General features: G+C 58.3%; 1 long non-coding RNA gene across 1 annotated transcript; it reads left to right on the top strand.

Annotated features, from left to right (window-relative positions):
• The first annotated feature begins 1034 nt into the window (after positions 1 to 1034).
• LOC120228788 lies at positions 1035 to 11427 on the top strand. Its single transcript, XR_005527592.1, has 3 exons — positions 1035 to 1347; positions 10654 to 10774; positions 11182 to 11427. It is a non-coding gene; the product is annotated as an uncharacterized LOC120228788 (long non-coding RNA).
• Positions 11428 to 12785: the final 1358 nt, after the last annotated feature.

Here is a 12785-nt window from a genome sequence, read left to right on the forward strand (position 1 = left end):
ACTTAGAGAGCCAGCTGTATTTGTTTCCTGGGGCGGCTGTAAGGAGGCACCACACATGGGGGCTTGAAGCACCGGAGATCTATTCTCTCCCGGCTCTGAAGGCCAGAACCAGAATCATGGTGGAGGGTCCTTCCTGCCTGGCCTGGCTCCCGGGGGCTCCCGGCGTTTCCGGGGGTGCCTCGGCTTGTGTGTGCGTCCCTTCAGTCTGCCTCCGTGGTCACACGCGCCGCCCCGATGTTCTCTGTGTCCTCATGTGCTGCTCTTAGAAGGACACCAGGCCCTGGATTTACGGCCCACCCTCATCCGGTGCGACCTCATCCTAGCTCACTTCATTTGTGAAGACCCCCTTTCCAAATGGAGTCACATTCTGCGGGTCCAGGGGGATGTTACTGAACCCACAACGGCAACGAATGTTTATTTAGTTGCATGGGACATATTTTATGGTAAAATTGGTCATTAAAAAAATTTTTTTAATGTTTATGTATTTTTGAAAGAGACAGAGACAGAACACGAGTCAGGGAGGAGCAGGGAGAAAGGGAGACACAGAATCCGAAGCAGCTCCAGGCTGTGAGCTGTCGGCACAGAGCCCGACGCGGGGCTCGAACCCACGGACCCTGAGATCATGACCTGAGCCGAAGCCGGACGCGAAACCGACTGAGCCCCCAGGCGCCCCTGGTCATTTTTTATTTTCAGTGAAACTATTGCAGAGGATAAGCTTCTCTCAAAGTTACTCATTTTTATCTGAAATTCCAATATTACGTGGGACATACTTCTACTAAAAGTGATTCCTATTCGACCTGGCGGCCCCGTCCCTGAGTCCCAGGGCGTCTGTGTCCTGCCGCTTCAGAAGAGCTGCTGCCCCTTGGCCCCCTGCCTTCCCGGGAGGGAGCCCGGTCCCCCCACCCCCTCCGGCCCCACCTGCATGGGGAGGGGCAGCTCAGGGTGGAAGCTGACTGAGCTGTTCTCCCCTTCCTGGATGGGGGAAGGGAAGGAAATGCTTTAGTGAAGTTGCAAAGCAGCAAAGAAAGGTCAGTGGGTGACTCCTTTCCTTCTCTCCAGCGGCGCGGGGCTGAGCCTGCCGCCCGCGCAGAGGCTGAACTGGCAGCGCCAAACCCCCCGCAGGGGCCGCGGGCCAGACCCGCAGGACAGGGGCCGCCTCCTTCTGAGTTCAGCAAACCTACGAAGCCGCACTTGCCACCGCGAGAGGATGCAGACACCCAGAGCCGTGAACCTGATCCGCGCAGCCCGGCCGCACAGCACCCGGAACGGGGTCCGCGTGGTCAGCGTGTCCCGCTCTGCACCCAGCCCCATGTCGGCACCGCCTGCTTCTGCTCTCACAACAACCTGGTAGCTTCCCTGAGGCTTCGTGGTCCCTGTTTGCACCCGGGGGCGCTCAGAGAGTTTGGACAAACCCCCAAGGTCACACAGTCAGTAAGCGAAGGCGTGGGATTTGAACCTACTACCCTGCACGTGACTCAGAGCCCACATACACTCGTAAACCTGGGCTCTGAGACTGTCCGCCAACCTGTTCCACGAGTGGGTGTGCATTTGGCCAAGTGCTCGAGGCCGTGCAAGCTTCAAGGGATGCACAGTCCTGGGGCCTCTCGAGTCTCTGTTCTATTTGTACATGGTGGGGGCTGCCAGGGCGGAGGAGGAACACGGTAAACGTGGAAGAATGCGTGTGCATGTGTGCGTGAGTGTAGGAGTGTGTGCATACACACGGGTGAGTGTGTATGTGGCTGTGAGTGTGCACACGTCTGGATATGGTTGTGTGCATGTGCGTCTATGTGTGTGCACCTGTGAGTGTATGTGTGTGCGTGTGTGCTACCCTAAATGGACAAGTCAGAGACTCTCTGATAACACTTTGGAAGCCATCTACCAGTGAGGGGGTGAACGATGTTGGTATCTGATGGGAAGAATGTTTGAGGGGGGGAGCAGCAAGTGCCAAGGTCCTGTGGCAGGATTGGGATTGCTATGTTGGGGGCTCAGCATGGAGGCAGTGTGGCTGGAACTGCATTTATAGCTCATGGCTTCAGGCTTTTTGGACAGTGGCTTTGCGTATCCCGTCAGAAATCTCTGGGGAGGCCAGGCATAGCCTGGGGGCCAGCCTGGTTGCACTGACTGGGTGGATCTTGACCTTCTAGGCCAGTAGAGGGAGAAGGTTCAGTCACTGGCGCAGAGACTGGGGTGGGAACCCCAGAGACGCCCGGTACACTAGCCAGGGGCCACATCGTCTGTTCTCGCAGATTCCAGCTCTTCGTGGGGGCACCAAACACGTTATCAGACATTGAAACTGTACTGCCAGTTCATCTGTACTGAAAAACGTCCCCGTATCTGTGACGGGCTCTCCACAGCAGTCCTCGCTGACTCCTAATCTTCACAATCTGCTAGGACAAGCCTTCGCTCACACGCGGTTCGGCTGGCTGGGCCCCAGCGAGGATGTGGGTAGAGAGCATCTCTGCTTCTGGGCACAGGAATAAAAAATGAGCAGCGGGGGTGCGAGGGGGCAGGTGGACGGAGAAAGGCCAGAGGGCCAGCTCCGGGACAGGCTGGCGTTTGGACGGAGTGTCCGTCCCCAGTGTCACACACATCTGTGGACCGAGGAACACTGGAGCCTGTCATTGAGGCTGGAAGTTAAAATCCGAGTGTATGGAGCGGGGCCGTGCGGTGGGCTGTGTGTCCTGAGGTCCCAGGCTCTGCAGTGAGACGGTCCAGGAGCAGAGTTGCGGCTCGGGCCGTGAGGCCCTGAGTCACGCTGGCGGATGCACGGGGAGAGCAGGGGTGCGGGGCCCCAGCGTGGATTTGGGGAGCGAGGAAGGGAGTAGCGGAGGGTGACACAGCAGACAGCGGGGGGCCCTGGGACGCCCCGGCTAACGGGAAGGGAGAGGCTCGAAGTGCTCCTGGCTCCCGGGGAGAAGGCGGGAGGCGCCGCTGGGTGAGCGGTGGGCACATTCAGGGCGCCCCGCACGGGAGCCAGGTGGGCCGGAAGTGCCCCCCGCGCATCAGGAGGCCACGGACAACACGACACGGCCGGACTGTGTTCCCGGAGAGCACGCGCCGGGGCAGATGACCCGCCGGCTCTCCCGTGTTCCGAGGGAAAGAAAATGGGACAGGGATTACAAAGTCCAGGCAAAAGCTGCCGTTCGGGTGGGACGGCGACAGACAGGTCCCGTCCCTGAGTCCACGTGGGGCGCGGGGCAATCGCTGCATGAAACCCAGCTAAAAACAAGAAACTTAAACAGAATAAAAGGAGCGCGGAGAGACTGTTATAAACGATTGCAGAAAAATTGAAATTCGTCCGAATACGGGACTAAGCACGCTCGGGGCCGTTGTTGCCGAGGAGGATGCATGTGGTACAGACGCTGAACAGGGGACCCCGCACGCGGAGCCCTGCTGTTTCAGGCCCGCCCTGGGGCACAGACCCAGGCTGTCAGCGCCCCGGGGTCTCCCTCTTTCCAACGGGAAGGTCACAAAGCACCGCCTTAAGGGTGCAGCGGACGGAAACACTGCCTCTGGGCTCCTTTATCAGCCTAGAGTGGCTTCTAGAAATTAACTTCTTGTGGTAAAGAACTATTCCAGCAATTCCCTCCATCTTACTTTACACTGTTTTCCAATCAAATTAAAGTAACGCGAATACAGTTTAATTTAAAAACAGCAAGAATGGCGTTACTTGAGGGCATCAACTTGTCTCTCTCTCTAGCCTTCTACTTGCATGTTTGTGCGGGAGGATGTCGGGAAAGCCAGCCATGCTCATATTATTTTGGATTTAATGTGTTTGGGGCAATCAGTTCCTTTCTTAGGAATTTCTGCTTAAATTTCTTTCTTTTTTAAAGTTTATTTATTTATTTTGAGAGAGACAGAGACAGCACGAGTTGGGGAGGGGCAGAGAGGGGAGAGAGAGTCCCAAGCAGGCTCCACGCTGCTGGTGCAGAGCCTGACCTGAGCCAAAACCAAGAGTCAGATGCTCCACCGACTGAGCCCCCCAGGCACCCCTTAAATTCCTTTTAAAAAAGCGACCATGAGTGATGTTTATAAAATAGCAATGAATCAATACTTAAGAAGATGCCGCTGACATGTTTTTTACAGAAAAGAATCACAATGAAGTGTATATTGCAGCCCCCCGAAAGATAAGTCCAAATTAATTAATTATAGGAATTAAGTCCATCATTAGGCAGAAAATGCTGAGTCGCAAAACTGATGTGAATTTGAATAATCGGGAGTCTGGCCTACAGGGAGGTGCAGAGGTCAAAATGATTCTCTTTTCTGCTTTTGAATTTGTTCATTTATTCAGCAAAGCGTCTGAGTACCTACTCTGTGCTGGGCACACTGGTCCCTACAGGTGAGTCTCAGTGTGACGCTTACACAAAACAGAAAAGAGAGCAGAAATAACGAAAGCCGAAAGGAAGCTTCCAGAAAGTGTCCTTCTGCAAAGAAGGTTATGGTTGGGATTGCCATGAGTACTCCCACCCCGAATTTTTGTAAGAGGCAACATCTTCCAGAAAGTACACCGAGAAGGAAGCAGAAACACCCCGGCATGAGAGTGCAAGCACAAAGCACACGTGTGCCTCTCCTGGGCTGACGGAGCGGATACACAACAAAAGTGTGTTAGCCCAGATCACATGGCTGCATCCTCCTTCCTGGGACGAGACCTTCATTTTGACCTTGGCCTTCCTGGGGAGACTAATTGCAGCCCAGCCCTGGGGCCCGCCTCCAAGCTGCTGTAGCCCGGTCCTGGGGCCGCCTGCCCTTAGGGGGCCCGGCCACGCTGCAGTGCCCCCTTCCAGTCCCCGGGCCTTAATCCACACCCCGAATTATCCTCTGGATGGAGCCCCTTCATGCTGAGAGGCTGGGAGGAAGCTGGACTCCAGGGGCTGGACTGTCTGCCCTGTGAGTGGCCAGAGCCCCGTCCGATCCAGAAGCCCCGGAAAGCAAGCCGTGAGCGCTGAGCCCTGAGCACTGGGGAAGTGTCCAGAAAGACTCTCTTACTTCCGCCGCCTTCGGATGGCCGTCGGGGCTCTGGCTGCAGCCTCCTTGGGACTGTGGACATCCCGGGCCCGAGGCCTTGCCGGCACCTCCCTGCGGCCCACAGACGAGGTGGGTGGAGGATGGGCAGCCGCCCCAGTCTGACATGAGTCCCCAAAATCGCTCTGAATCAACGCGCAGAGTTCGCCTTCCCAAACCAGGCCTCATCCCTGCATCTGTGACATATGGTCACCGAACAAATGGGCCCCGTCTTCCACCTGGAAGGGTATTGTCAGAGGTGGCGGGAGCTGGGAACCGTCACGGCAAAGACCGAGGCTGTGCTTGGGGACCAGGTGGCATTAACGGCGGTTCATAGGCTTTGCTCCCTTACTGGGGGCTGAGTCTGTCCCTGAGCGCCCGCCTCCCTGCGGGAAATGGGGCGGGAAGGGGAGGAGGCCTGACGCGGCCACCGCCACCGAGAACAAGGCTCGCCGACAACGTCGGCCTTTTCTTCGACGGTCGCCGTGACCTTGACAGAGCGTGGGCCAGACGCAGGCGGGCCAGTCAGCGTGGCGGCGAAACGAGAGCCAAGGAAACGAAACGACGTTAAAGGTCACACGTGTGAGTCCGGCCGCGCTCTCCTGCTGTACAGGTGGCTGAGGGAGAAGAGAAGTGGCTGGGGTGGGGGCAGGTCGGGTCCAGTGCGGGACAGCGGGGACCCCGGGCCAGGCGTGGGCAGCCACTGGGACAGATCCTGCCGCAGAGGCTTACGGAGGTAGCGTTCGTTTCCTGCGATTCACGGCACCCGCCGACTCTTCTGGGCCAGAGTCCTCGGGTCTGGGAGACCCTGCCCACGAGGAGGAGTGGGGCCGGCACTCACGGACGGGGTCGGGGTCACCGGAGCCCGCAGAGCGCTGCTCGGGAGAGAGACAGTGAAGACGGCGGGCTGTTCAGATGCGGGACCGTCTTTCTGTGATTTATGACTCAGGCGAACAGCCCGTTAATGCAGCAGCGGCCCCACGTCTATTCATAGCTTCCTGGGGGCCCACCACGGCGCTGGAAGTGGCTTTGAACTGTTTCCTGTGGTTTCCCCCACCCCACGGGGGCGGGGCTTCTATTTCTGGAGAGTGTCCGTGTCGGTCGAGGCCCAGGCCGCCCCTGGATGCGATGTGGGGGCTGTGGGTGACCAGGCAGACTGAGTGGGCCCTCCGTTCAGACGGGCGCTCGTGGAGAAGCCACCACTTCCTTCTGAAGGCTGGTGCCAGGACTCTTCGCCAGAGAGCGCGTCGCCGTGTTGGAGAGCTGGCGGCCCCCCCACGAGGCCCCCCCACAAGTGCCCATCGCTGTCGTTGGCATTTATCCGGTGCCTTCCCGGGACACGACCCCGTGTTGCGCGTTTTCCAGACTGGCCCCGTTTCAGATACTCTGTTCTCATACAGCGGTGGGTCCTCTGGGCAACGTGCCCCCGCTCAAGGGGCGTGGGAGGCGGTCCAGGAGACACCCGCCGGGGAGCAGGTGGGCGAGGCGGGAAGGCAGGGGCTGAGGCCGCGGGTGAGAAGAGGCCAGGACGCCAGGGACCGCGCCGACGAGGGATCTGCCGAGAGCCGGGCTGGAGAGGGCCCCGCCGGGCGGGTTTTCTTCACCCGTCAGCGGCCACTTCTCTTGGTTCTGACCCCGTCACAGACACACGTGCTCACAGCTCTGTGCTCACGTGGCGCCCCCCTTGCTGCGAAGCCCGGTGCCGAATGTTCCAGATTCCTGTTCCTTTCTCTCTCTCGCTTTGCTCTCCATTTGAAGTTCACACTCGGCATCTCATGTTGTCCTAAGCGTGCCCTCGCCCAGTGTCACCCGCTCCCACCAGGGATGCCGCCAGCCGAACGGCTGGAGTGAGGAAGACTGGCCATCGCAGGTGCTGGCAGATGTGGGAGCAGTGGGGATGCTCCTGCGACACCGGCCTCGTCCCTGTCTCACGGGGTCAGGCTGCGCATCGGGGCAGGGGCCCTGCGGTGCGGCTGGGAGCTCAGAGCGGCCGCTAGGAGCCTGGTGACGGCCGCACGGCCTCACGTGCATCCCCTCAGGCACCCTCTACATCCACCTATGAACCGAACATGCCTTTCTCGGCCTCTCCAGATGGGGAAACCGAGGCACGGGAGGGGTGTGAGCTGTGCAGGAGTGGGGCCAGAGTGTAGAGGAGGGGGTGGGAGAGCCCCAGACAGCCCGCATGCTGCAGGAGGTTCTGCCGCGGGGAAAACGCCCACCCGGACTATATCCGTCTGTTTCCAGGGTCCCCCGAGGGCCTTCTCAGCGTGTGCAGCGATGGGAGCCGGGCTCAGGGCCCCCCTGGCCAGCAGAAGGCCAGGAACGAGCTCAGCTCACCTGCAACCCCCTGGGCCCAGACGTGACGAGCTGCTCGCCGCCTGGGGCTGTCCGGGCACATCCCGCCAGCATGTCTCACGGGCACATACCGGGGCGAGGGCTCGTGGCCCACATGCGCGCACTCACACAATGCACATGCGTGTGCACACATGCACTCACACGCACACACACGCACACGCGTGAGCAGCGGGGTGTATCAGAGCCCCCGGAGACCAGGCTTTTTCTTCCACAGCAGACGGAGCCGCAATGTGTAGCGCTCGCCCAGAGGGAGGAGAGGGCCGCGGCTGAGCTGTATTAGCCAAAACCAACCCCGATTTACTTTTCCGGGCCTGAAAGTAGTAATACGTTTTCGGTCTTGAGAAGTGCTGTTCGTCCGGGAAAAGGCACCTGAGGAACCCCGACCACGGCTGTGACCCTCCCGGGGGCCCGGCCCCGCCCTCTGGGACCCGGGACGGCAGCAGAGCCCTCGCTCATGCCCGCGGCTGCCGCTCCCGCCCGCCTGCCCCGACCCCCGGGCGGCTTTCCGCTTCGACAGAACACGGCAAAAACACGTCTGGCTCTGCAAGCAGGTGTGGCGACGGGGAAGGCGGGTCTGAAAGGGGTCACTGAAAGTGTGCTTTGGGGACCCTCTGAGGAAGGAAGCGCCCCAGGAACGCACACGGAAAATGCGCACCAAGGCGGCCGAACTGGAAGACATCCAGCTGAGTAAGCAGTTAGGAGAGAAGACTTCCAGTGGGTTTCCGTGGGGCCCAGCCACGACGAGCTCCAAGTCACCTCTCATTGTCTGACAGGGGGAAGGTCTGTCCTTGCCCTACATCCTGGTCTGTTTGTGCTGCATCTCTTACAGTCATGCAATTCCCTTTCCCGATGACACACCTTTAACCCTCCTGTCCACCCACCCGCCGTGAACTTGTGAGCTCTCAGCATCCCTGCACTACCAAAACCTGTTCCAAAAATCCTATGTCAGTCATTTACACACTAGTATAAATAAGCAGTGGAAGCACCTCTTCTCTGGGCTGGCAGTGACACTTATGCCCCAACCCATTGGGTGCTTGAGCCGACAGCGGGGCCGCGGGCCACTCCATTTACAGCTGGCACCGCTCCTGCCTGAGATACATGCAAACATTCTTCTAGTTATGTACTCATGCTGGGTACGTGTGCGCACCCACGTGTGGGATGCTGGAGACTCTGGGTCCAGGGCTTTGCAACTATTACACGGCCATGCTACAAACAGGCATCTTTCTTTTTTATTTTATTTTTTTATATTTTTTATTTATTTCTAGGAGAGAGAGAGACAGCGTGAGCAGGGGAGGGTCAGAGAGGGGGAGACACAGACTCTGAAATAGGCTCCAGGCTCTGAGCTGTCAGCACAGAGCCCGACGCGGGGGTTGAACCCACGAACCGCGAGATCATGACCTAAGCGAAAGTCGGACGCTTAACCGACTAAGCCACCCAGGCGCCCCAGGCATCTTTCTTTTTTAAATGGCAGTGGGCACCAGCTCAAAGATGTCTGCTAAAACCTCTGTGTTCTCTCTGCTGACTCACTCAGTGGGAATCATAAACCCAAATGCCAACACGCGCTGACCCACACAACCTCCCCAGGGTCATTTTAGTTCTTGTGTGAACAGACAATGGACATGCAGCCAGATTTTCTGTCTCCAGCTGTTTTCACCCATGCCAGCAGCTCTAACCCGGCATTCGGGGCCCCCGGCGGGTCAGTGGCAACAGATTACCGAGGACAGGGGACGTGGTCCCAGATCGGCCCCTGTTTTCTATTTTGTAAGCAGGGAAAGACAGTCATGCTGTGCAGCAGGGGGAGGGACACGAAGCCTCGGAGGGAGCTGTCTGCGTTGTGGCCGAGTACAGGGGTGCCCACGAGGTGGGAGCAGACAGGAGGCTGCCCGGGGGACGGGCACCCTGGGCCTGCGGCTCGCTCTGCCCCCAACCAGCTTTGCCATCTGTCTTCTCATCAGTGACAAGAAGGTGCTGATCTTGGCCAGAGCGGCCGCTGGAAGGCGCACGCGGCCCTGGGCCGGCAGCCACCCCAGGCGCTGTCCGTTGGTCACCACGGCTCTCCGAGCCCTTCTCTGCCCGGCTCTCCGGAGGCACCAGCAGTCACTGGAGACCTAGCTGCACACGCACGGGTCTCACCCGCATGTGGGTGCTTCCTGACGGTGCCATAGGCAGATTCCCGTCTGGGCCCAGCGATGGTTCTTGGTCAAGCCGGCGAATCACGAGCCAGTGAGTGACGGGTCACTTGCGGGCTGGGTGCATAACGGCTGCAGGAAGCTCCATGGCTCCTTTCCCGGGACAGGTGCTTGGGCGGTCAAGACGGCGGCCACTTGCCGCTCGCCCACAGTGGACGGGCCCCGTGAACAAGGAAGGGGACTTGACCCATCTTCTCCTGCAAAGGCCATCGTGGGTCTTGGGGCTTGTGCTTCCAAGGCTGGGTCTGAAAATTTGGCCATCTCGCCCCATCCAGAGTTGTCCCTTGGGGTCTGTCACTCTGACCCCAAACCAAACGGTTCATTGTAAGGACTCCTGTGATGTCAGCTGTCGGATCTGTTCGTCCTTTAGGACTGATCTTCCCTTCTAGTCGAGAGGCACGGAAGCCAACGTCCAGACAGGGGCCGGGATACGGAGAGCGCTCTGCGTTCATCTCTGTGTGCACGACACTCTCCACTTAGATAAACAATTTGTGATACCATTTTTCCTTAAAAATGGGTGGTCCGGGACTGTCGAGGATCTCTGTTTCATTCCTAACTCTTTCCTCTAGACAGCGGCTAAAGCTATGTCTAAAGAGAGAGGAAAGGAATGGTGTGTAATACCAACTGATGGGGGTCTTCCCAAGGAGCCAGGCTTCCTCCGGGGGAGGCATGGGGCTCACTCGGCACCAGCGTGTGCACGGAGCTGGCCGGGCTCCAGGGACAGGGAGGAGCAGCCCCTTCCTCGAGGGCGTCCCCGTCTAGGGGATGGAGTGAGGGGTGGTGAGGTGGAGCCGCCTGTCTCCAGGTTCCCGGTTAGAAAGCCAAAATCCCGATGGGAGGAGCTTGGGGAGAGCCCGTGTCTCACAGGGGCTCGGCCCTTTGGGGTCTTCACAGCCCAGGTCGCCCACGTGTGAAAGCCTGGGCTGGACATTTAACTGGACAGGCTGAAAATTCATTTGCAGAACCGGCATCTTCCTCCATTCTCCCCAAACCCAGGGAGCAGCGATGGGGGTCGTTCTTGCTGTGCGCTCAGCTGCGTGGGTGCCTGGTGCCTTCTGGGGACCCACTGACCGCTGGCTACTGCCCCCCACCTCTGCCACCTCCACAGGAAAGGGTGCCCTCCACACTTCATCCCTGCCACGCTCTGCTCAGGAGATCCACGTGAAGACTCACCCCTTGAGAGAACACCGGGCGCTGGGAGGCTCTCAGGTGCCCAGCAGCCTTTGCAGGTGCAGGAGCCCCGTCCTCGACACCCACCCCGGGCCAGGACACTTATGAATGTGCTCAGAGACGTCGAAGAAGATAAGGATTGAAGATGCCTATCTTTCTCTCTTTTTTCTTACCACGTACATTTTTATTTTAAAATGAATATACCATAATAATAATTTTTGAGGGGCACCTGGGGGGCTCAGTCGGTTAAGCATCCGACTTCGGCTCGGGTCAGATCTCATGGTTCGTGGGTTCGAGCCCCGCGTCGGGCTCTGTGCGGACAGCTCAGAGCCTGGAGTCTGTTTCAGATTCTGTGTCTCCCTCTCTCTCTCTGACCCTCCCCTGCTCACGCTGTCTCTCTCTCTGTCTCTCTCAGAAAAAAAAAATTAAAAAAAAATTTTTTTGAAATTTCTTTTATAATAATTAGTGAATTCAGTCGTACAGAAGAGCACAGCCAGTGTTGGCTTTGCACGATGCCGGGCTCACGGCGCTTGCACATATACCCGCGGGCAGGTGCATCGGAGAGCACGGACCACACAGAGCCCCGACGGCCCTACGGACGGATGTGCCAAACCCTTCTCTGTCACTTTGCGGATCTGTGGATGCTTTCACGCCGGAATGGGATCACTGGCAATTTTTGGTCCACCCTTTGCCCTTCTCTGTTTGTTTTTTCCTGTTTGTTTCCTCCTCCAAATTCTGTGTATGGAACACACAATCCTATTTCACGGCTAAAATCATAAAGCTTCTTCGGCTCTGTTCCCGACACTTCCAGACTCATGATTTCACTTCCACCGCACGCTTGCGACATACGCGGGATTGGTACTATTTCACTGTGGAGGACAGAGGCTCAGAGAGGTGATGTGACCTGCGCAGGGTCACACAGCTCCTGAGGGGATGAGCTGGAACGGGAACTTGGTGTTTTTTCCAGCGGGACCACTTCTCACATGGAAACCCCACCATCTCCCCCAACTTTTCTTCACTTAAGGGACGGAAGGTTCTTAGGGAAATCTTCCTGTTAAGAGATGCGTCTTTAAAACAAAGGTGCGCGCCACCAGCCTAAAGCAGCAGTTTTCTTGAGGATTTAAGGGGTAGGAATTCACGCTCCTCGAGAGAGAGGATCGGAAAACAAACTGTTAGCCCTTCCTCCCTCTCCCTCAGCTTAAAAATAAATACATTTTGGCCGTGTTTATGTTAAAAGCATGTGAAGAGAGAAGTTTGCTAGGTGTGGGTAATTTATACAATCTGTAACTACAAAGTCACTTCTATTTATTTGTTTTGAAGGGTCTAACCTGGTCCTCTCCCTACACACCCCTCCAGTGGCCGCAGAGAGGAGCGTGAGCCGTGCAGCCGTGGTCATGGAAAACGGGAACCAGAAACCCCATCACAGAAGTCGCGCCCTTGGAGTGCTCTGACCTGCCCTGTGTGGCCCGCGGGGGCTCCAGCCAACACGCCCGCACCTCTCGAAGGCACCACGTGGATGATCAGTCCGGTGAAGTTGCTAAAAAAACGCAGGTGCGCACGTGCAGGTTTGGTGTGAGGCCCGGGGCCCTGCGCTTCCAACAGGGACGGGCGGGGCCTCGGAGCCTGCTTCTCGGCTCCGGCTGCACGTGTGAAGCTCTGGGCTTTTGGAGTCCCGGCGCCTGAGTCCAGAACAGAGCAACTGAGTCAGAGATGCCAGGTGGGGCCCAGGTGGCTCCGAGGTCGCAAGGCTGGGACTCTGCCTACAGCGCTTGGAATACCTGTGTCTCCGCTTCAGAGCGGCCACCTTGGCCCCGGGCCCCGGAGCCCTCTGGCGGCTGTGCCACCACTCGGTGTGGGCGGCCTGCACTAGGTCCTATGGTCTGCTCATCACGCCCTTCCCTCTGTGCCAGGGCTCCCGGGGGGTGGGGTGTACTTCTCTGCCCTGTTGGTGATGATGATGGCCTTGGGTCTTGCGTTGGTCAGCGGGGCAGAAATGACACAGTGCGAGTTCCCAACCAAGACCTCGAGAGACGTCCGCGATGCCTACTGACCCTAGCCTTCCGCCCCCCT

Source organism: Hyaena hyaena, unplaced genomic scaffold, assembly GCF_003009895.1.
Source record: "Hyaena hyaena isolate Hyena2069 unplaced genomic scaffold, ASM300989v1 scaffold_1, whole genome shotgun sequence".
In the NCBI taxonomy this organism is placed as follows: Eukaryota; Metazoa; Chordata; class Mammalia; order Carnivora; family Hyaenidae; genus Hyaena; species Hyaena hyaena.